Raw genomic sequence first — 21,784 nt, 5'->3', positions numbered from 1 at the left:
GCTACATTTAAATCACTGTCTTAAGTAAAGCTGCTTGGCAAGGAGAAGAAACCACCTTACAATTAGCTGTTGATTGATCTAGCTGAGAGTTAGACTAATTTCTACAGGTTCTGGGTGGTTTTGAGCACTTGGCATAAGATTTCACCTATCCACTTTTTCCACTGGTTCCTTTATTTTCTTCTGTTGAATTCACTGGGGGTGGTGCTGTGGCATTTCCACAGCAAACAGTATGCACAAGTAAAATTCCTTCATTTTATACTGGTGAGCAAAATTTCTTTTTTGTCTAAATGTCTTGAGCTGAGCTGTGTGTGTTTCCTCTCTGTTCTGCTGATCTGCGCAGCTTGAATACCAGCTGCACTAAGCAGACTGGGTTTGTGCTGAAGACAAAACCTGACCACCTAACTTTCATAGCTGTAACATTTTCCCAGTCCCTCATTAGATCTATACTCACTTTAAATCTAAAGTACAGTTGTGTACACTTACCATAAAATGTAGGTGTTCCGAGTGTCTTCACTGTTGCAGTCATCACTGTAGGGTTCTTCCTGCCGGCAGGCAGCCCTCTGTCGGTCAGAATCCCAAAGTCTGGGTCAGGCGTCGGCTGTGTACTCACCCTCCCTGACGTCAGTGAGCCAGGGGTACAAAGCTCCCAGCCGATGCCATGTTCTCCAGTTTTTCTTGCCCCAGATGTCAGGTTCCCAAAAGTAAAGGCTAAAAGTAAAACAAAAATGTAACATACAACAAACCCCATACCCTGTAGCAAACACACCTCAGAAGAAGGGTGAAGCAGGGAACCACACCAATAAAAGTATAAGAGGGGACAGGAGGGTGGGTAACCCAGACTGCAACAGTGAAGACACTCGAACATCTACATTTATGGTAAGTGTACACAACTGTACTATGTTCATCGTGTTTCACTGTTGCAGTCATCACTGTAGGGTTGAATCCCAAAGCTGAGATAAAGGGTGGTGGTTATTGAGTAGAAGGGGCGGCTAGAAGGCCTTGCAAGACTGCAGAAGCAAAGCCTGCCCTAGACTTAGAATAAAGAGGGAGATTATAGTGCTTAGAGAAAGTATGCACTGTACTCCAAGTTGCAGCTTCCAAAATATCTTTGGTAGGGACTCCCCTGAGAAAGGCAGCTGAAGTAGCAGCAGCTCTGGTAGTGTGTGTCCTAATTTTTCCTGGGATTTGCTTTCCATGATGAGAGTAACAAAATCTGATTCCATGAGCAATCCATTTAGAAATGGTCTGTTTTGAAATAGCTTTGCCTTGGGAATTTGCTGCATAAGAAACAAACAGTTGTTCTGTTTTCCTGATATCCTCGGTTCTGTCCAGGTAAAAGCGAAGCTGCCTGTACGCGTCCAAAGAATGCAAGATCCTCTCCCCCTTATTTTGTGGATTAGGGAAAAAAGTTGGCAGGTGAATAGTTTGGTTTAAAGCCACTTTAGGCATGAAAGTAGGGTTAGTCCTCAAAGAAATCCTGTCTTGATGAAAAATAATGTAAGGTTCCACAGCCATGAGCGCTTGTAACTCTGAGACTCTCCTGGCTGAAGTTAAAGCCAGTAGGATAACAGTCTTCCATGATAAATACTTCATATCAGATGTGACAGCAGGCTCAAAAGGAGGCAGAGTAAGTTTTTCCAGGACATAATTGAGGTCCCAGGCAGGAATGGGTGGAGTCCTAGGGGGCCTTAAATTCTTTGCTCCTCTGAGATATTGTTTCAGAAGTGGATGTGAAAAAAATTGGAGGATCTGTATTATAATGTACAGAGATAGTTGAGGCATGTATTTTTATGGAGGAAAAGGATAAACCCTTATGCAACGTATCTGTTAGGTAATGTAAAATCAATGGAATATTTGGAATGTGAGGATCTGATTCCTGAGCATGCATCCAGGTGCAAAATCTCTTCCATTTACCTTCATAAGATTTCTTAGTGCTAGGCCTTCTGGATTCTAAGATAACATCCATGACCTGTTTGGAAAGGGTAGGATAAATTATAGACCCTGAATACGCCAGGCTGCCAGGCTGAGAGTTTTGATACGAGAGTGCAGGACCTGGCCCTGATGTTGAGACAAAAGATATGGAATCTGAGCTAGAATCCAAGGAGGTTCCTGGGATAGATTTATCAGTGCTGAGTACCAAAATTGTCGAGGCCAATTCGGGACTAGTAAGATCAGCTTTGGTTTGTCCTGTTTTATTTTTAATAACACCCTTGGTAGAAGAGGTAATGGTGGAAAGGCATACCCCGAGAGGTTCCTCCAACTGAATGAGAGAGCATCCATTTTCCATGCTAGCTTGTGATATGTCCTTGTGCAAAAAGTCTGTAACTGGTAGTTGTGGGGAGATGCAAATATATCTATGTCCGGGCAGCCCCAAGCTTCTGTAATTATCCTGAATATTTGGGTGTCTAGCATCCACTCGTGTGGGTCTGACAGGTTCCTGCTCAGGCTGTCTGCCAGAGTGTTTTGTTTCCCTGGCAGGAATTGAGCTTGTAGGTCCACTTTGCAAGCTAGTGCTGTGTTCCATAGAGTCATGGCTAGTCTGCAAAGGGGGTAGGAGTGTGAACCCCCTTGCTTGTTTATGTACCACATAACTGTGGTGTTGTCTGTCCGTATCAGTAGCTGCCCTGGTTGTAAAAGATCCCTGAAAGCCAAGAGGGCATTCTGCACAGTTAACATCTCTTTTAAATTGATATGTAGATGCTTCTGATCCTCTGTCCAAAAACCTTGCAGGCCTTTCCCCTGCAAGTGGGCTCCCCATGCATAATCCGAGGCGTCCATGGTTATCACTTGGTAGGCTGGAGGTAAGAATTAAGGCTTTCCCTTTGTTTTGAAGACATGCCATGGCCCACCAATGGAATTCCTTTTGCAGGCAAGGCAAGACAGCAATCACTGTTTCCAGAATGTGACAATGCTGGGACCATACGCTTTTTAGGTACCATTGTATCTTCCTCATATGCAGTCTTGCATATGGTAGGAGTAGGATGCAGGAAGCCATGTAACCCAAAGCCTGCAGGAATTTCCTTGCAGTTAGCTGAGACATTAACGCCATGCTTTTGAAAGTTGAAGCCAGCTGTAGTTGTTTTTCTGGCGTCAGGAATGCCATCTGGGTTGTTGTGTTTAAAAGAGCACCCAGGAAAGTTATCTGTTGAGTGGGTGCCACATTTGACTTTTTTACATTCACAGTGAATCCCAGGTACTTAGATTCTGAACAAATTCCAGGTGCTGGAGTAAAATGTCCTTGCTGGCTGCTTGAATAAGGCAGTCGTCCAAATAAGGGTAAATTTGAATTCCCTTGAGTCTGCAGTAAGCTACTACTGGTGCCAGGCAGTTGGTAAAGACCCTGGGCGCAGTAGACAAGCCAAAGGGCAGCGCAGAGAATTGGTAATGTTTCGAGCCTGCCTTGAACCTGAGATATCTTCTGCACTCCTGTCTGATAGGAATGTGTAGGTAAGCCTCCTTTAAGTCCAATGTCACCATCCATGCATTTTTGCTCAACATTGGCAGGAGCTGCTGCAGAGTAAGCATCTTGAACTTTGGTATCTCCAAGAAAGTATTTAAGACTGACAGATCCAGGATGGGTCTCCAAGTATTTTGCTTTCTGGGAACTAGAAAGAGTCTTGAAGAAAAGCCTTGTCCCGTCTCTGAATTTGGAACCACTTCTATGGCCCTCATAGCCATGAGGGACTTCACCTGTTTTAATGCCTCTGCCCATTGAGTTTTTGGTAGGTCTGGCCATCCGTTTGGGTTTTGGTAAGGTGTGAAAGTGGAATTTGTAACCTCTTAAAACTACATCCAGAACCCACTTGTCTTGGGTTATGCAAGTCCAATTTCGGTGAAAAAGAGAAAGTTTTCCTCCCAGAGGAGCTTCCAGGAGAGAGGTTCCTGGAGCCATGCAGGGGGAGTCATTGAGCCTGTTTCCTATAAGGTTGAGACCTACCTTCTCCACCCCTGGGGGTGGAAGCACTCCACTGTCTAGGTCTATAAGAGGTCTGTGCTTGGGCCCTCCCTCTGGGGCACCTATATCTACCCCTCTAAGGCCTGTCTGAGCTGGGAAAGGACCAATTTTTAGCTGGCCAATTTCTGCTAAATCTAGGAGGCTGAACTTGTAAGAAATCCTTAACCGTTTGCATGGATTTTGCCTTATCCTCCATTTTCTTTATAACCTCTTCAGCCTTAGACCCAAACAAAACATTATGTTGAACAGGAGCATCCAGTAATTTCGCTTTTACTTAATCAGGCAAATTTTGTTCCTTTAACCAAGCATGCCTTCTAATGACCGTGCCAGTGGCAGCCGCCCTGCAAGATGCTTCCAAAGCATCAAAACCACAGTGTAAGGTATGTTTCCCCACCTGCTCAGTAGCATGCATCAAATCTTGTAATTCCTTATTGTCTGCACATGCAGAAATGGTACACAGTTTTTGTTTCATAACAGACAAAAGGTATTGCTGATATTTCAACATATGAAATTGACAATTTAAAACCCGAATAGATAAAGTAGCATAAGTGTACACTTTTTTTGCCCCATCTCTCCAAAGCTCTAGAATCCTTATCTGACGGAATAGGGTTCTTAGCAGTGGCGGCCTTAACACCCTTAGGACCCTGAGAAATGGTTTCTGGATCAGCAGTAGGATTTTTAAATAGAAACTGGTGTGAGTCAGGGACTCTGTAATATCTATCAGGCTTAGCAGGGGCCTGAAGAAAGGAGTCAGGGAAAGACATCAGCCACAATATCCAAAATAGGAGGAATAGCCAGGGGTCTGTGTTGGGGAAGAAGAAGGAAATCCCTAAGCCTTCTCTTAGATTCAGAGTACTCCTGTCCTTCCCAGTGAAAACGTTCCCTCATGTCACGTAAAGTTTCCCCAAAAGAATAATCCTCAGGAGGAGAAGCTGAAGGAATGGATTCCTCAGCATCAGAATCCTCATAAGGAGGGAAAGTATAATCCTGTTCAGAGGAAGACGCTGAAGAGATAGATACCTGATCAGAGGATTCATAATCCAATTCTTGTCTTGGCCTTTTGTCTGGAGGGGGATGGGAACCTGTAATCATAGTTAGCAAGTTCTCCGCCATTTTAAGCATTTGTTTTTGAGATTTAGGTCCCGGATCAGAGGAGGCCTGGGCTTGAGTCTTTGTTTTAGAAGGAGTCTTTGTCTTTGCCTTTACCTGAAGCTGCGTAGGCCTGAAAACCCCCTCGGAAGCCGGTACCTGCACAGCGGCTCCAGACCCATCAGAGGGAGCATTATCTGAAGGTCCTGCACTTGGAGTATCCTAAGGCCTAGTTGGCTCCTCGTGGGAGTCCGTTTCGGCAAGCGGTTTTGTAATGGTCTATGACAGTGGCTGCGAAAGTGCCTCACTGACGGCTGAACCGGCAGCTGGGTCTGATTGTAAACTGTCTGATTTGGACCTCGGAGGCCTATCCTTATCCTTGCGCCTTTTATGAACTCCGGTAGTCGGAAGCGTGTCCGACATGTTATAATTAAATCGCCTCCCAAAGTAATGAAAGGCAAAATCGTATCTCCGTTTAATAGTACGTTGATTAAATCTAGCACAAAACCGACAACTAGCTACATCGTGGTCAGGGCCTAGACAAGGAATACAGTAAGAGTGAAAATCCTTATGAGGTATTTGCTTCCCACATGAAATACAATTATTAACTTTTTCTGACATCGGTCTGGAGCAAGAAAAAAGTTTCCCCAACGGGGTACTTTGCTTTGAAAAGAAGAATGTCTTCAGTATGAAGCACCACAAATAACAGGAGTCAGCCGACCGGCACTTGCAAACTGCTTCCACTGCACGGCAAGAAAGACTGGAGAACATGGCGTCGGCTGGGAGCTTTGTACCCCTGGCGCACTGACGTCAGGGAGGGTGAGTACACAGCCAACGCCGGACCCAGACTTTGGGATTCTGGCTGACCGAGGGCTGCCTGCCAGCAGGAAGACACCTACAGTGATGACTGCAACAGTGACACACGAACATCAGTACTGGTCATTATGGGGAGCCAACACACAAACCTCTCCTCCCCTTTTAACGCTTGCCTTACAACATATGAAATCCTTAGGCAGTTTATGAACTGACTCATGCTCACTGATTAACTCCTATTACACTCAAAAGACACTATCGAAATACTTAATTCAACTGGAGGTATCCTAGGCTCCGCTAGCTGCATGCAGTAATGATAAAACTATCTTATAGTCACCCACACATGAATCATCATCCACAGATTACAAACTCTAAGATACCTTATGCTGATGCTGTCAACAAACTTTACCAAAACATCCGAGGTCTCATAAGTCTAGACCATTAGCTTAACTCCTCAAATTTAACACCTGCACACAATCCAACATCAATAGTTCATATCCAACATACAGCTCACTCTGACACTAAAGAAAATGCAGACACTAACAGGGGTCACATAACTAACACACAGAAGCCCTTAAGGCACAAAGACCTAGCTTGTTCATCTGGCAAAGTCTTGGTTATATCTGACTCCACAGTTAGAAGCACAGGTGCTCCACTCACAAGGCTGAGCAAAGAAAGGGTAATGGTTAGTTGCCTTTTAAGTGCTCGGATATTTAACACCACTAAATCCTTCAAAGTCCCTTTTCCATAAGAAATGATATGGTCATTGCACCCTGGGAGTGAATGACTTGAGATGCACTACCTTAATACAGGACAGTGACTTACAACTTATCTATGGTTCTTCTCATGACAAACGAATCCAATTCCACATAGTAGCCAGATCAAACTACCATACCCCCTCTACGATAGACATACCATAAGGCATATCTTAAACTAACATCCCTCATCGCAGAGGACTGGACAGCTTCAATTACCCTTCCATTACATGGGGAATTTACACCGCTACAATTAAGTATGCATACAGATTCCAGGATTTTATTAATGCAAACTATTTGGACCATCCAGTCCAATTCCCAGTGAGAGGCTGAAATATATTGCACACTGTTCTCACAAATATAGTGCCCTTATGCTGAGCCTAAAGTTATCAAATCACTGATCAAATCTGACCATTGTGCAGTAACATTTATTCTGGGTGTGAGACAGGAGTCACCTCAAAATCTCTCCATATTCAGACACTACTATAAGGCAAATCTACTCTGGCTAACTGATGCTATGATGAAATTCATTCACCTCCTCACCTACATGGCCTTAGTTCACACACACTGCAATTTTTGAAGATAAATTCTATGTCCACCTAGAAGCTAGCACTGAAGTTTCTGTCCCTGTCCCCCAAAAACATAACTATAGCGCCAAATTTAATTACCCATTAGGTAGAATCCCAGTAAAAACAAGCTATACCAGGAGAGGCAGAAAGTCTTAGCCTGTAAAAGCAAGCTTAACATCCAATAAGCTACAGAAAAGCTTGAAGCAAAGAGCTTAAAAACAAAATCAAATACTCCAGAAGCAAGTATGACTTGCAAACTATAAAGCCTTCTTCAGCTATGTAAAAGTAACCTAGGAAAGAACCAGCAATGCTGTGAGTTATTACAAAATAATATCACATATCTGACCACTGTGGAGGACACAGCCTATATGTTAGCAAATACATTCAGCTTAAATTTTACCCCTCCCCCGGATTCCTCCAAATTATTTACAGCATATTATCATGCTCACCCCCCACCAATTCACCTTCAAACAAGGCCTAAGCACTCTCTCCAAAGCTAAACACACTGCTGCCATGAGCCAAGTTGCCTTCTTGACAGCACCAAACACTTGCTGGCAGACCCCTCATTATGCCTATTCAATCTCAGCTTCTCCACATGATTCATGACAGAAGTATGGAGCAAGTACAGTTGTGTAAGTACACTTACCATAACAGCAGGTGTTGTAACAGATCATTGTTGCAGTAATGTTACTTAAGCAATTTAGGTTATTTCCTTGTCTAGGGTATAACCACCAGCCTGCTTTCAAATCTTTAGAGCAATTTCCATGTGCCCAAACTGTTAGTGACATCAAACAATTCAGAGCTTCATGGAACTAGTAGTCATCTTGCAATCCCTTTAAGGCCCATCAGATAACTATGCTTCTGAGGAAAACATATTGCGTTTTTATTCTATGAAGTGTTTTATTCACCGTTATCTGGCTGAAGGGATTTTTTTTACTCCCATTATGCATGGGTAGCAGCTGTTGGAGGGTGAGCATTTTGAATTTTGGGATCACCAGGAAGGTGTTTAGAATGGATAGATCGAGGATGGGGTGCCAGGTGCCCTCTTTTCTGGGCACCAGAAAAAGTCTGGAGTAGAAACCTTGGCATATCTGTTCTGCAGGAACGTGCTCTACTGCCCTCAGAGAGAGCATGGAAAGGACTTGCTTTTGATCCTATGCCCACTGATTTGGTGGTAGATCTGGGAACCCTTTTGGGGTTGGAAGGGTGTGTAAGGAAAATCTCTATCCCTGAGACACAATGTTCAGAACCTAGTGGTCCTTGGTAATGGTGGCCCAGGTGCTTGAGTTAAAGGAGAGTTTTCCTCCTAGGGGTAAGTGACGGTGGGTAGAGGGAGGGGGTGGAGGAGGTGAGTCATTGTGAATTATTACCATAGGGGGGGTGGCTTAGAACTCCCTGGTTTTGAATTGGAGTTAGTCCACAGCTTAGACCTCTGCATTCCCAGGGGCTGCTGTCTGGGGGGGGGGGGGCTGCTTCTATGGGGCCTAGGCTGGGCCGGTTTACTGCGAGCAGTAAAGGACCAGTGTTTGGAGGGACAATGACTACTGAACCTAGGGGGCTGAAACTGCAAGAAATCCTTAACTGTTTGCATAGATTTTGCTTTTTCTTCCATCTTTTTTAAGACCTCTTCTGCCTTAGTGCCAAATAAAAAGAAGTTATCTCTTATCATGACACTCAATCAGTGTTGTAGATATTTAATCATTCAATACTGTTAGGACTTCGGTTCTATCCTCGAAACCGACACGGCCACTACCAAGCTCGCGCCAGCCAAAAACTCTCAGCTAAGACCTACCCACATTGCCCCTCTCATAGTCTCTTCAGATAGAGTTTGCCCGCCATTATAGTATAGAAGTAATAAAAGAGACAGCAGGAGGCTCTGTCTGATCAAATACCTTAACTAATAAGGAAATCCTAAAGTCCACCAGGAGTCCAGGCAGGGGGAAGGAGGGAGGGAAGTAATGAATGAAGAAAGATCTACAACACAGATGGAATGTTATGGTAAGACATAACTTCTTTATCTGATGATGTAAATCTTTATTCATTCCTTACTGTTAGGACCAAGTCCCCAGTCCTAGGTGGCCCTAAGAAAGGACACTCCTGAACACCATAGAATCAAAAAATGCTCGCCCCCTGGAGGCCAAATCTAATTTTTAATGAGTGATGAAGGTATGAGGTCTTGCCCAAGTGACTGCTGCGCAGATATCCACAGAGGCTCTGAAATGAAAGGCCACTGAAGTAGCCATCGATCTAGTAGAGTGAGCCTTTATTCTGAAAGGTAAAGACACTTTGTTCTGGTGGTAGATGAAAGTAATGGTGTTTCTGAACCAAGAAGATAGTCATTTTGGACACATGCCTACTCAATCAAGGTCCTGCAAAGGCCACAAATAATTGATCCGTTTTCTGAAAGACTTAATTTTGTCCAAATAGAAACGAAATTGCCTGTGAACATCGAGGGTATGCAAAAGGTACTCCCCTCTATTTGAAGGATGAGGGAAGAAAACAGGTAGGAAAACAGACTGATCAACAGAAAAAACAGAAATTACCTTGGGCAAAAAGGAGGGGTCAGTACGTAGGGACACTCCTTCCATATGAAAAATCAAGTAAGGTCTCTTGACACTCAAGGCCTGTAACTCAGATACTCTTCTTGCTGAGGTAAGGGCTACTAGAAGTAGGGTTTTCCCAAGACAAAAATTTCATATCACATGAGTTAGAAGGCTCGAAAGGAGGACTTGTTAATGACTGAAGGATCAATGTCAAGTCCCAAGTCTCTATAGGAAGCTTGACAGGAGATTTAACATGTAATACTCCTTTCACGACGGTTTTGCACAGACGATGTGACATAGAAGAATTAATTCCATTGTGAAAATTTGCAATAGCTGCCAAATGCATAGTAACTGTCATTGCTGAAGCACCTGCGTGTAATAGGGTAGTCAGGTATTGTAGGATCTTCTGAACAGGCATAGAAAATGGGTCTATGTTATGTTCTTTTGCCCATCTAGAGAACCTAGCCCACTTACTACAATAAATTTAAGCCAAAGAATCTCGTGAACAGGAGATAAAATATCAGGTAGCCTGGCAATCATCGGAGGTGGAGAAACCAAGCTCTGAGCTTGAGGCTGTGGAGACTGGGGTGAATCAGTCCCTGAGGATGAGACAGCAGACCTTGGGATTGATCCAGGATCCACAGGCTGTGAATAATACGAGGCCATAGGAAAGGGAGCCAGACTTGATGGGGGCAATAAGGATCAATCTGCTTCTTAACCTTTGGGCTTCTGGAGGAATTTCCAGATGAGAGGAAATGGGGGAAAGGCATACAACAGGCCCGGGGGCCAATCGTGCAACAGAGCATCCCTCGGTGACTCCCCTTGAGGGGGGATCAGGGCCAAGTAGCTTCTGCATTTGTTGTTTAGGGGAGAAGCAAACAGGTTGCAGCAAGGCCCCAACGGCAGAAGATCTGATCTGCTATTATAGGACTGAGGGACCACTCTTGAGGCATCAGAATGTTCCTGCTCAGATTGTCCGCAATAAGACTGGAACTCCTGGGAATGTGTGTTGCTATGACAAAGCAGATGGAAGCCATAGCCCAGTGCCAAAGTCTCATGGTGTCACAACACAGGGGGTAAGACCTGGTTCCACCTTGTTTGATGAAGTACCAGACGACTTGACATGTTGTCCAATTAAATTGCAATGGTCCCGGAAGGAAAGGATGTCTGGAACGTTTGCAACACTAAGAGAACTGTCCTCAATTCCAGGACATTTATGTGCAAATTGGCCTCCATGGGGACCAGGTGCCTTGGACTGTCTTTCCCTGGAAATGCCCCATCCACCCTAACAGGTAAGCGTCCGTGGTCACCGTGGCCTTGGGCTGGGGAAGGCAGAACAGTCGACACCAAATATTTGATTCTGGCCTCATCAACCAAACATTTCTTTCTTGCAAAGGTTTGTAAGGCGTATCATGTGGTCGAGTGGGTGGGTTAAGATCGACCACTGTGATGTAAGGAGCCACTGTACTAGTCTCATGTGCAACCTCGTCAGTGGAACTAAGGTAATGGTTGCTGCCATAGATCCCAATAGCTGTAGTACAAGGCATGCTGGTACAAATGTCTGTGGAAGGAGGGCTTGAATCTGGCTTCTTATTTTTGAGAGCCTGTGAGGAGGAAGGGAAGCTTGACGGGGCTTTGTATCGAACATCGCTCCAATGAATTCCAGTGCTCTTGTTGGAGACATTTGTAATTTGTCCATGTTGATCGTGATACCTAAGCGAAGAGCAAGGCCTTGAGTGTAAGAGACACTGAGAATGAGAAGATTCCTAGTGGATCTGAAGGAAGCTGTCGAAGGAGATTCAGGTCCGTCAAGAAATGGACTAAACTGGTGTCCCAAAAAGGGGTCATAAGTGGGAGAATATCTGGTTCTGGGAAGGTGTACGATCTTCGAAACAGACTGTGTCAGTGGAGCCATATAAGATATCGGCACTGTGGCAGGGGATGGTGCCGATGCAAGAACAGTAGTCGAAGCCTGTGTCAAAACCAGGGTCGGCACCAAGGAGGATGGTGCCAATGCAGGAACAGTGGTTGGAGTCAGAATCAAGGGCGGCACTGAGAGAGAAGACATGGAGCCTGGTGCCGAAGGCGCGGGAGAAGCCCGGTGTCGACTCGGTTCCGAGGAGGACGGAGATGTCGGAAAGGAGTGACTTAGTTTCTCTTTATGTTTCTTTACATCATTTTGCTTAGGAGGTGGTGAGAGCTCCATCCCAGAAAGAACCTCCGAGAAGGGTGTTTTTATCAAATCCTTCAGAATCAGCTTGGTCTTACACTCAGCCAATGTACGATTGCTGAAGCTGGAACAAATATCACAGGATGCATTGATGTGGTCAATGCCCAAACAATAAACACACCGGGCATGACAGTTTCAGTTGGGCATCTTAAGCTTGCACCTAATCAGACTGTTTAAAGCCTAGTTTCACTTTATCTGACATGGAAAACTACACTATAGTTCTAAACTACAATATAACCAACCAAAACAGCATCAGCAAGGTTACAGAAGAGGGATTTTTTTAACAGATAGAAAAAGGAATACCAACAATGGTAATAAGAAATGGAAAGGGCCTACCAGATGTAGGGGAGAGGGACAGTACCAACAATGGTATGAAAAGAGCTACCGAAGGTGGAGGGTAGGTTTTAGAGAGAAAGTATAAAGATTTAAAATGGAAAACTAATTTTTAGGGAAAACTGACTAGAAGGTAATTATATATATATATAACAAAAACACTACACTTAGCTTGAGAGAAGGCTTGGCACGTCTAACAAGGAACGCAGCAAACGAGATCTGAAGAGACTGAGACGGGCATTGTGGGTAGGTCTTAGCTGAGAGTTTTTGGCTGGCGGGAGCTTGGTAGTGGCAGTTCTGAGGACGGAACCGAAGTCCTAACAGTAAGGAATGAATAAAGATTTACAACATCAGAGGTCATCTTTGTGCAAGGGGGCATCCAACAATTTAGATTTGACATGGTCAGGTAGGGGCTGTTCCTTAAGCCATGCATGCCTTCTAATGACAGATACAGTGACTGCTGCCCTGCAAGAAGCTTCTAGGGTGTCAAAACCACAGTGCAAGGTGTGTTTAGTTACTTGACTTGCAGAAAGCATTAACTCTTGTAAATCTTTAGATTCTGCCCAAGTAGGAAAGGAAGACATTTTTTGTTTAAGGAGTTCCAAGGTATGTTGCTGAAATTTCAGCATATGGAACCGAAAATTTAGTGCCCAGATAGCAAGAGTAGCTGCAGTGTATACTTTTTTACCCCATCTGCCCAATGCTTGGGAATCCCTGTCTCAGGGGGTGGGATTCTTAGCAGAGGGTGCTTTAATTCCTTTTGGCCCTTGAGAAATGACGTCAGGGTCAGCTGTAGGATTTTTAAAAAGATATTTGTGCGAGTCAGGGACTCTACAATACCGGTCTGGTTTTCTGGGAACAGGAGGAAGGGCATCAGGAGTCAAGCTGGTATCAAGGAAAACATCCTCCACAACATCCAGGACTGGGGGGGGGGGGGTGGCCAAGGGTCGGTGTTGTGGAAGATCTAGGAATTCCTTGAGTCTCTTTTCAGACTGAGGGTAGTCCTGACTCCACCATTGGAAATGCTCCAGTAAAGTATGCAGGGTTTCCCCAAAGGAAAAATCCTCTAGGGGAGAGGCTGAAGGAATGGAGTCCTCTGCATCAGAATCCTCATAAGTGGAGAGGGGTTGCATGTCTTCATATTCAGATGCATCAGATTCATCTGACTCTTGTTCAAACAAAACTACTGGGGACAGATCTCTTTTCCTTTTGGAGGGAGTAAGCTTGGTTTCCCCTGATCAGCATGATAGTCTTCTGTCATTTTAAGCATTTGAGACTGAGGGAAGGTAGCAGGCGCCTGAGAGTGAGTCGTCAGTTTCTTGGGTGTGGTTCGTACCCTGGGCCTAAGAAACTCTGTAGTTTTAGAAAGAATGGTAGTTGCGAAAGAAGATGTTGGTTTGTGTCGAGATTCGGTAGTGCGAAGGACTTCCTCGGAAGCCGGTGCCTGCTCACCGGCTCCGGACCCATTTAAGGTAGAGACGACCACAGGATCCTTAGTTGAAGAAGAGTTTGTCACATACTGGACTCCGAAAGGGTCTCAGTAGTGGCCTGCGAATCAACAGAAGCGGGCATCAGAGGCTGCAAAAGCACCTCACTGAGTACCGGAGAACTGACGACTAGCTTAACGTAAGTGTCGTTGGTAGGTTTGGATCTGTGCGGTCTGTCTTTATCTTTACATTTTTTCGGAAGATCTGCTGTCGGATGGCTTACTGAAGCCATATCAGAATTCGAGGACTGTAAGCGAAAATATCTGGCTACAATAAGAGCCTGATGATGGATAGTTTTGGCGTTGAACAAAGCACAGAAGCGGCAATGAGGGATGTCATGGTCTTGGCCTAAAGAACTGATGTAATATGAGTGGAAGTCTTGGTGTGGTATTTGCTTTCCACGGCGAGACAATTAACTTTTTCTGACATCAGTTAGTGAAAGAAAAAAGGATCCCTAAATGGGGTACTTAGCATTAGAAGACTTCAACTTCAGTTCGGGAGACAAAAACTCAGGTAGCGGCCGACTGGCACTCGTGCAAACTGCTTCTGCTTCGAGCTCCACGGCAAGAAATACTGATGTAATGGCGTCGGCTGCCTTACTTTATACTACTGATGACCTGACGTCAGTCCTCAAGCGACAGCAACTGACGCAGAAATACTAAGTCTCTGGTATTCTGGCCGGCCGAGGGCTACCCTGGCAGGTATAATCCAAATGTGATGACTGCAACAGTGAAACACGAAGAACATCTGTAAAGCTAGTGACAGCTTTGGGAAGAAGGTGTAATCTTCGGCTACATTAATTTTCAGAATTCTGAACTGCCAGGTTCATGTTTTAACATTTTTTACTGGTTTCTTTTGAGAACATTAAAAAGTTGACATATAAGCTTCTTTGTTCAGAGATTAAAACTTCTTTGAATTCCATAATTATTTCAACTTCTCAAGTTAAACATTCCTCAAAGTGCTATTATGACCCTGCTGATGCTGTAACGAGAGTGGCTGCTACCATTTCAGTTATTAGAATATTTGCTTGGCTGTGTTCTTGAAATTTACCAGATGTTAAACCTGATATTTTAAATTCGCTTCTGAAAAAACAATGTATTACTTCGGTCCTCACCTGCCGACATCCTTAAAATATTAGACCAAAGAGGTGGAAATTGATTCAGTTGGTTACTCAGATTTTTCAACCCTCCTTTCCAAAGCTCTGTAAAAAAAATTATCTTCGTTTCCGAAATACTCTTCCAGAAAGCAGAGTATACTATCTCAACATAGTTCTAAAAAGCAAATTTCAAAAAGCAGTGGCAAGGAAACTCAAAGAAAAGGTGAGCCTCAGAGAACAAAAGGGTTAGAGGTTGGCATAACGGTTAAAGTGTTTACCTCAAAGACACAAGGTATAGGGTTTGATTCTCACTTATGAAAGGGAACTTGGCAAGTCTTTAAAATGGCCCACAAGGACAATTAGCATAGTACCAACCTATGAACCTATAAAAGTCTGGATGACTATTTGCCTCTTCAATCTCCCTCTTCCAACTCTGGCACAGCCTTATAAACCCCTTTCTCAGTCTACGCCTCCATATTCAACTGTGGCATTAGATTATCCCAGATAACTGGATTCTATGACTTATCCAACAGGGGTACATATACCAGTGGAAATCCCTTCACCCTTTCAGGGACCACTCTCCATCCTGCAAAGCAGACATCCCAGTTTCCTCATATTTAAGAGTAAATGTTTCAAGGGTGATAAAACATTTGCCCTCAACTCAGATGTGCAAAGGTTTTGAATCAAAAAATTTTTTTTGCACCAGAGAGAGAGAGTAAGAGAGAGTAAGAGAGAGGGAACTGGGGGGGGGCGACAATCCTAAAACTCTCCTTTCTGAATCTTTTTGAAAAGATTCCAGTGTTTTGAATGTTATCCCTTCAAGCTCTGTTACCATGAAAGCTGCACAGTGATAGGAAAGGTAACACTGGACCTAAAAGATGCTGATCACCACATTCCAGTTTCTAAGGAATTCAGACTTCACATCAGTTCTCTCTTACCCTTTGGTCTATCCACTATGATAAGGGTATTTACAAAATGTCTGGCTCCAGTAGCTGCTCACTGCAGGCTTCAACATCTTCATCTATTTCCATATATGAATTGACTGTCTGATATTTGCAGACACCTTTTCTAGTTGCCAGGATTCCCTGACATGGGTCATGAAACTCATCCTCTGTCTGGGGTTTCAAATGAACTTGTAGAAATAAAATCTCTCATCTCTTCTTATGCACTTGCTTTTTCATGGAATGCCTTACTCAACCTTAGGAAGAGCTTTTCTTCCACTGGGAAAAAAAAAAAGAATGAGTTACTGTGGTGGGTATTTATCTTTCAACTTATGTCTGCCCTCTGCACTTCAGTCCCTGTTAGTCTGTCACAACAAATGCTTCAGACTTTGCTTGGGGAGTGGTTTTGAAAGGGGGGAAAAGTCCAAGGTCTGTGAAGCAACTAGGACAGACAAAAGCATATAAATGTCAAATAGATGATGGCAATTATCAATCCTTAGAAGGCCTTGAAATCATCCCCTCTCTCCAAGGCATCACAGACAATACCACAGTAATGTGATAAGTAAACAATCAAGGGTGTACTATATTTTAATCCTTTTGCAGACTTGCTTTGATTGGCTGGGAGGTAGAAATTCAACTCAGTTCAACTCTTCAGGCTTCATTCATCCTGTAAGAGTAAAACACTGCAGCAGAAAAGCTGAGCAAGACCATGACAGACCCTCTCAAAAAATTAATGGAAACTAGAACAGTGATCTAATACTGAACATCTGCAATAGTCATCCCACTCCACAAAGGGGAAGCACCACCAGACCGGGGTGACTATAGACTTATCAGTCTCAATGACCTTATATGTAAGGCAACAAATTTCATAAACAAGGACATAGTCTTCAAACCATAACCTCTCTCTTTAAGCTGGTGGACTTTTTTGAACAAGTACCTAAGACATTAGACTCAAACTGCTTCATATAGCATACTTGGACTAGCCAAAGCCTTGGATACCAGCATTGATAAATTAATCCAGTTAACTCAGTCACTCCTTAACAGCTCAGAAAAAGCTGCCTGCTTAATTCCACCATAGGAACAACAGTGCAGCCGGAGCTCATTTTCAGAAAATCCATTTGTAATACCATACAGAAAACAAAAGTTCATAACTCTTTAAATATAAGAGCTAGACTAAAAATGTAAACGCGCAAGTTATTCAGCAGGCATTGACCTTTCCAACAGTGTAAATGTTGATAGTGCATATCAAAGTCATTATTAAATATTTGGCAAGGAATGTTGATATTGTGCATATTTTTTACCTTTTTAGAAAAGCAAAGCACAATATCTTTGGCAATGCACCATGCAGACCCATACAATTTGAATTTAATTTGTTAATATGAATGTCAGCTTTAGAAGGATACCTTAACCATTACTGTGTGATGCTCCTTTCTTGCGATATTCACAGAAATATGATTAATATATTATTTCTCATTACTGGTAAATAAAAAAATATAATATCTCATCACTTGTAACAGATAGAACCTACATATCAGTATAGAAGTTGTGCATCTGAATGCCAGCTTCAAAATGATGCATCATTTGTGTGATCACCATGCTCCTTTGCAAAGCTATGGGCATAATAATGAGAAGCATTGGAAATGTATAATTTTCATAATCGTACAAGACTAAAACTGTGATATCTGTACATGTGTAAAGTGCACAGACACAGTTCTTTTACCATGTTGTAAGGAGTAACACTGTCTTCAAAATGAGGTATTACTTGGCACACTGACATGCTCCCTTGCAAAGATATTTACCAAAATATGAAAAAAAAATCAATTTCCATAACTTAAGTCCAAAACAAACTTTGATATCTGCACGTGTACCATGTTGGAACCAGCAATACTGTCTTCACAATGCGGTATTACTTGGCACATTCAGATGCTCCCTTGCAAAGTTATTTACCAAAATATGAAAAAAAAAATCATAATTTCCATAACGCAAGTCCAAAACAAACTTTGATATCTGCATATGAGTGCAATATACAGGCACTATTCTTTTACCATGTTAGAACTATCAATACCATTTTCAAAATGAGGAATTACTTAGCACATGGTGGTGCTGCGGTAGCGTTGTCGCCTCCCAGTAAGACGTCCTGTTCGATTCTCAGCTAGAGCGTCTTCTGTGTGGAGACGTGCGTGAATGGCGCATCTTCTGAAGGTTGTGCGTCAGGGCCGGCAACTCGGCACGTAAAAATCTACTGCCAATCATTAGCGGACCGGAGTTCCGCTGTGGCGACCCCTAACTGGGAAAAGCCGAAAGACACAACAACATTCAGATGCTCCCTTGCAAAGTTATTTACCAAAATATGAAAAAAAATCATAACTTCCATAACCTAAGTCCAAAACAAACTTTGATATCTGCATATGAGTACAACATACAGGCAGCATTCTTTTATCATGTTAGAAATATGAATACTGTTTTCAAAACGAGGTATTACTTAGCACATGCAGATGCTCCCTTGCAAAGTTATTTACCAAAATATGGAAAAAAAAAAACAATTTCCATAACCTAAGTCAGAAACAAACTTTGATATCTGCACATGTGTACAACATACAGGCACAACTCTTTTACCATGTTGGAACTATCACTACTGTCTTCAAAATGAGGTATTACTTGGCACACTGACATGCTCCCTTGCAAAGTTCGAACAAAACTTATATGTACATGTGTACAGCATTCAGAACCATTTGTTTTACCATGTAGACACATATGATTGTAAATATACACATTCTTGGTGTAGCCAACATACTGCTGAATGGGTACATGTAAAGACAAAAAGCAAAGTAAGGACCGCCACACCACTAATGAACCCAGGACAGGCATGGGACTTCAGTGGCAGGCAAGGCCATCTCTTCTGTCCAATAGCTGTACTAGCTACCCACTCCGACAGCAGATAACACTGCAGTCTCACAACCTCCTTCAGTGTCGCAGTCTGCCTTACCTATGCCTTTTCTCTTTACATGTGTCCATTCAGCAATGGACCTAAGGGATCAGTTTCTGTATTAGTAATCCCTTCCTGTAATCTAAACTCTACTCATGCCTGATAAAAACAGACTAAAAAAAGAAGAATTGCAGGATGGTCACTGACATATTATATTGTACGTGGTAGCACTCTCCTGAAACAGTTCTTCCTCAGCATCCTCATCAGCTCCTTACCACAGTTATTTGCCAAACTCAAGAGAAATTAATTTTACAAAACACATTTCATAATAGTGTTTTACTTACTATACTGGTCCTACTTGGTCATGGGTGTTTTCCATTCTTCTCACAAGCTGCATGTTAGCAATTCTGCATAGCTCTCCTCATGCCATTGTGTAGGTCGGTCAAGAACGCAATGCTCTCCTCAGTTAGGTGAATGCCATCACTTATGAACAGGTGAACATCTTCCGCGGTGATGCTGTCATGGCAGATTGTAGATCCACCAACTCTGTGCATCAAGCCATGCATGAACCCATTCTACAAACATCTGGCCTTGTGATGCTTTCCATATCTGTTCAGGAATTATATCAGACCACACAAAATGACAACGTGACCACCAGGTGTTAAAAAAATTCTGTGATTTGAAACCGTAGCCTTCTGAGTGGTTGACTGATGACATCATTCCCTCCAATGTGCAGTACAAGAATGTCAGGCTCAGGGTAGATGGAACACTTCTCTTCCAACAACTGCAGTAGTCCGCTCCAATGCATACCTCTTCTTGCAATCCGGTATACCTTCATACTGGGTGTGGGTGTGGGGAAGCTCAGGTTGTACCAGTTTTCAGTTTCGGAGGCATGGCTGGCAGCCCAGTGAGTGCAGGAATGGCCACATACCAAAAAATCCAAAGAAAATTGCACTAGGTCCACAAAGATTACTTGTAAAACAAACAATAGATCTGGGATGGCGTACAATAAAGCTCCACATACCCACACTCTCACTTGTCATTCTCCTGGTCGTGAAGCCACGTCAGTGTCAGAAGGTGGACAAACCTGCAGAGGAAAGAAAATGCTAACAGATTACTACTGATTACTACTGATATCTGACAGATGTATTGGAAGTAAACATATATATGTATATCATACGCATTACCTGGTTAGCCCATCCAAATCTTCCATCCTATCCACAGGGGCAGTATTCTTTGCATTAGGTACATAAGTGGTGATGACGCTTCAGAGGTACATACCTACTACCCGTGAAAACACCAAATTACACACAAGGACTGACAAGGGGGCACAGAAAAGACGCATGTAAAGACAAAAAACAGGTTAAGGACCGTCACTCCACTAATATGCAAAGGACAGCCAAGGGGCTCCAGATGTTGGTTATCTTAAGTGTCCTCTAGCTGTGCTGGCTGCCCACTCAGACTGCTGATACCACTATTGTCTCACAACCTCCTTCAGTGTCAGCAGTCTGACCTAAGGGATGAGGGACTGAAATAACTCACTAATTGCTGCCCTGACATTCATACATTTACTACCCTCACCTGCATACACTGACTATACCCGAAGGGAGGAAGACTGAGTGGAGAGCTACAACAAAGCAACATGTCAAAAGACAAAGACTGACCCAGGCTGTGTCTTTTTGCATGTGTCCTTTCCCAGAGGGAAACACTGCATCACAGTGTCACTCCCATGGCCATGCTTACCTGGGACTGCAGCACTAAGGGACTGAGCTGAAGAGTCTCCAAGCTTCCAACTGTGATCCAGGTGGATCACAAGATCCATGCTGGCTGGGTATCCTCCCCCGCGATGTATTCACCAACACAAGAGCAGGTAGCAAAGAACTGGATGCCCTCTCCAAAATGGATGAAAAGACAAGACGAAAACTGGTGAGGGAGGCTGCCAAGAGACCTACAGCAACATTGAAGGAGTTGCAGGAATTTCTGCCAAGTACTGGTTGTGTACTACGTGACAACAATTTCTTTATCTGATGTTGTCTGAGTATGCACAAGCACCAAAATGAAACAACTCCCCAGGGACCCCTTCCGCAATCTGTCGTACTATGCACAAGCACCAGAATGAAATATTTACATAGACCACCCCTTCAGCAGCCCTTCCAAGTATGCACAAAAACCAAAATGAGACATTCCCCCAATGACCCATTCTATAGTCTGTCCTACTAAGCACAAGCACCAGAATGCAAGATTTCCATCGATAAACCCTTCAGCAGCCCTTACAAATACATGCAACAAACAAACTGACATATTACCCCCATGACCCCTTTGGTAGTATGTCCAAGTATGCACAAGAACCAAAATGAAACATTCCCTGCAATGACCCCTTAGGTAGTATGTCCAAGTATGCACAAGAACCAAAATGAAACATTCCCTGCAATGACCCCTTCAGTAGTATGTGCAAGTATACAAGTACCAAAACGAAGCACTTGTCACAAAACCCCTTCAGTATTATGTCCAAGTATGCACAAGAACCAAAATGAAACATTCCACGAAATGACCCCTTCAGTACTATATACAAGTATACACGAGCACTAAAATGAAACATTTGCTACATGATCCCTTCAGTACATACCTCACAACCTCTGAACAAGAAATCTAGACAAAGCCATAACTAAAAGTGGGACAGAGAACCCAAAATAGGGACAATTTTTAAATATGCTGCTCTTACAAACTTAGAAAATAGAACAGGTTTTGCATTAGCATGACTTTTCAGAAGGGAATGAAGTCCAGAGATTTCCAGAGATGTATTCTCTATTTCCCACCCAGAAGATTCAAACCCTTGATTAGCTGTGCTGCTTTTCTCACCTCATTACACTTACACCTCATGCCACAGACATTGTCTGCTTTTCTTACAATAAGCTACTTCACTGACAACACTGTCTTTTCCTAGTCTAGTTGTGAGAAACTACATAACATAATTGTGCATTAAGATCCCAGGACTAGATGCCACTAAAGTTAAAAAGGTTGACCTACAGAAACAGATGCAGGTGAAA

This window comes from Protopterus annectens, chromosome 10.part0, assembly GCF_019279795.1.
Source record: "Protopterus annectens isolate FY-2018-M chromosome 10.part0, PAN1.0, whole genome shotgun sequence".
In the NCBI taxonomy this organism is placed as follows: Eukaryota; Metazoa; Chordata; order Ceratodontiformes; family Protopteridae; genus Protopterus; species Protopterus annectens.
Note: the sequence above shows the minus strand (reverse complement) of the source record.